Genomic DNA, 3,682 nt, shown 5'->3' with positions numbered 1-3,682 from the left:
CTTGTCATTGTAGACGTTATCCAAAAACTAGACGGAAAAAACACTTCCTAGCACGGCTGGAACCGCTAGGCACTGTAGTGTTCATGGAAGTTCTGGTGACAGGAATTTTGAATTTACTTTTCCTTTATGGTGTCAGAAGGAGGAACATAAAATTCTGTTTGAAAACAGTCTCGGTTTTAAGTTCAACCCAGCTGTACCCTGCGGCTGAAACATGGCCATGTTTTGGCAGCAGGGAAGACTGCCATATGTTGCAGTGATAAAGAAATTACACTGATGCCAATCTCTAAAGTCAGATGTATAAAAAATATCTAAAGGAGTATATTTGTAGCAATATAAGGTTTTATAGATATATAGAACAAAAAAGCCTGACAAGTCTACATTTAAGGATAATTTTTCTGTCTCTTTAACAGTCATGCACTTTGTAAATGCTGCAAGCCACAATTCACTATTGTTCTTGAGAGAAGTTGTATATAATACATAAATCCATTGCATTTCCCCATTACACAGAATTGCTTGCTGTCTAGCTCCCAGCTTCCAACAGCCATAGGACAATTCCGTTCTTTGAGTAAGTACTTACTTATTGACTGGCTTTTAGTGAGCACGTACTGGAAATCAATAAGAAGAGTCTTTTTTTAGCAGGCATTCGGTCAGGCCTCTAAATGAGAGCACGGATGTGGAGACCCTGAACGTGGCTGGCAGCAACATAACATACACTTTCTTTTTTTAAGGTCAGTATAGGCCGTTGCTTTGTAGCTCTCATGGGTGACTTCCAATGCTTTTAAAATCCTCAATTAGTTTGTTTTAGTGCCAGCAGTATGTCAAGGATCTTTGAACACAAAAGACTATTTGTATTCTTGATATGCATGTAATAAAATCTATTGTAGGATCTATTCAAACAACGTGGTAGTTCCAAACCACGTCTACTGCAACTTAATGCAGAACAAACTACCAAATACAAAATACTGATCTCACTCATAAACCTTCTATTTTCTGTTGTAAACACTGAAGCTGCTGTTTCTCATTGCTGAAGAAGAACTGCTGCTGATCCATAGATGACCATCTGAGCAGTTTTAAATTCACTGTTTACCAGTAACCTTTGTGAGATTGCTAAGAAACTGCTGAGAACAGATGATGAATCCCACCAGCATCTTGTTTTCACCATTTATGTCCTTGAGCTCTCAAGAGAAATTAGCCAGAGATGCAATGAACTTGTTTCGAAGTAGAAGTTTTACTGCTGACTAGGTCCATAGTTTCCAGGTAAACATTTTCTTGCCCAGCAGTGGCCTTCAAATGCCTGGTTTTTGACAGTACACCAGCTAAGTTCTTCTGTATCTCTCATGCCAACAGGTCCAGCAGCGAGGACACTAATTCAATTGCGTTCTTTGTATGTACGAACTTTGCCATTTTCACTTCTCTTAAATTCTCACAGTATTTTGCAGCTGAGAAAAAACACTGGCTGTTTCTTCCTGTAATTTATGTCAGAGTGAGACAGAGATCTCCTAAGAAGATATTAATTTCTTTTTATGGCCCTCCATCTCATCAGCTACAGCAGAAAAGTTGCTCATGTTATTCTGAAACTGACAGTTTAGTTCCAGGACAACTTCCACCATTGGTGTCAAAATATTTAATGCTCTTCCTAATCCACTTACACGCTCCTCAGTCAATCTCAACAGCTCAGCTTTACTAGCAAATGGCAGAGTCATATTTTGTAATATTTTTTCAGACATACAAGAAAGTTCAGTAGTCAGCGATTTTTTGACAGAGGCAAAAGACACTGATACAACTAATGCAAATACATTAGCTGCTGACAACTGGTAGATAGGAGGCCACCTATAAAATATGCATAAGATGTCAACATCTGTTGCTGCTTCAGACTGTTCTCAGTAACTCAATCTTGTGTTTTATTGAACAGAACATTAATTTCTCCTGCAAATCTATTTGGATGATAGCATTGTGTTGATCAACAGCCTTCTTATGATCCAGTTTTGCATAGGTACATCTTTTGTATTAACAGTACTAACCAAAGGGCTAGCTGTGCCATGAAGTTCTTCTCTGATGTTTTCCAAAACTGAAACCACATATTCTTTCTCAGCCAGAGGAACCTTTGTTTCTTGGAGATCTGTCTGTATTTCTTTCAGTTCTTTCTCCTCGATTTGCAGATCTCTTTTCATTGTTCAAGTTTGCTTTTATTAAACTGTGAATGGTTTAGTGATTTTTTTCACTTCTTCTTCCATGGCGCTGATTATGTCAATATGCTCTGCAATGTGTTTTTCCTGAACTGTCAGCTTTTGTTTAAGGGCTTAATGAATTTTCAGTTAAAATATAGATGCCATTTTACTCTTGCGCAGCCACAAGATCTCCTCCTAGATGCTCGATCTCTTCAGTATCTTCCTTAGTAATATCTCTTTTTGGCAGCTGCTAGTTAACTTCAGGCTTCATTTATGGTCTTTGCTCTGTGAGCATACTCCAGTGTACTCAATGTTTCCTCAGGATTTATAGACGAGGGAGAAACTGTGGCAATTATTGATGTTCTTCGTTGTTCTCCAAGAGAGTCTTGAAGGATTCTGTTAAGATTCTCTGTGTCTCCTTCCACAGTTATAACTGCAGAAGAGCAGTAATAACTCTTTCACCAGTCAGAACAGAGTACTTGGTATTTCCAGCTTCACAAGCTCTTTTAGCAGCTGCCCCAAACCAAAGTGTTTTCACTTCCTGCAAGATCAACCAAGTTTATCTTCCCGGTTCTGACAAGCTCTTGTCCATCCGCTCTGGTTTCTTTCATGTGGATGGTAACGGAAAACACAGAGCAATACCAACTGGAATATACATTCATGTAAGTAGCTGCAGTAGTTCTTTTTGCTACATGTCTTTCCAAGATTTGGCAGGCTGTGTCTGTGTTGTGCACAGGTATTTCTTCCAAGACTTTCACGTTTACACCTGTCTTGTTTATGGGCTGGTCAGACATCTGCAGTCTTTCTTCAGCACTGGGAATAGGATTCAGAAGATGAAAAAGTCTTTCATTATAGATTTCCAGAAGAGAGAATTTTACAAAAAAAAATCAGTCCCAATCTCTGTGAGTTTGTCTAATATTCCATACAACGTATTGTATCTGGTAGCAAATCCTCTTCCCAAGCATGTTCTCCACTGGGCTTCCCCTTAAATTGTGAAGGTCTTTCCAATACCAGTTTGGCCATAAATGATCACTGTACAGTTGTACCCGTAATAACTTCATAAAAAATGTGACGACACTCTCTTATATATCAGTTGTTCGTGACCCCTCCAGTGTAGGCTCTAACTTCTTTTTTTGCTTGATCACAGTCTACAAAAGCGTAGGCACTTGCTTTACACCCTGAGGCATTAAAAGGCCTGGACCACACCACCACCTGGATGTTCTTGCCCTTCCTATTCTTCATGTAGCCACTTCCCTGGAAGCACAAGGAGGCCATGCCAGGTCTCAAGGCCAATCTGCCAGGGAAAGAGGCAAAGCACTGACCGTCCCGTAATGTTTTTGCAGACCCTTAAGCTGCAGCCAACTGCCCACTGCTCACATTCTGCTCACCTCAGCCACCGGCACTGCGCCTCATGCAACTCTGCGCTCCAGTTCCTGCCAAGTTACTAGTTAGAGTGGCTCAGAAGTGTCTGAGTATAGGGAGACTCTGCTCATCGCTTACCTCGTCATGTCCAT

At 40.2% G+C, this 3,682-nt stretch overlaps 1 pseudogene; it reads right to left on the bottom strand.

Moving 5' to 3' along the window:
• Positions 1-972: 972 nt before the first annotated feature.
• On the bottom strand, positions 973-3,443 carry LOC104352957 (kinesin-like protein KIF11 pseudogene; annotated as a pseudogene).
• Between the last annotated feature and the right edge of the window lie 239 nt (positions 3,444-3,682).

This window comes from Leptosomus discolor, chromosome 2 (assembly GCF_034619465.1).
Source record: "Leptosomus discolor isolate bLepDis1 chromosome 2, bLepDis1.hap2, whole genome shotgun sequence".
Classification (NCBI taxonomy): domain Eukaryota; kingdom Metazoa; phylum Chordata; class Aves; order Leptosomiformes; family Leptosomidae; genus Leptosomus; species Leptosomus discolor.
The sequence above is the reverse complement of the archived record's forward strand: the minus strand, read 5'-3'. Positions and strand labels throughout refer to the sequence as shown.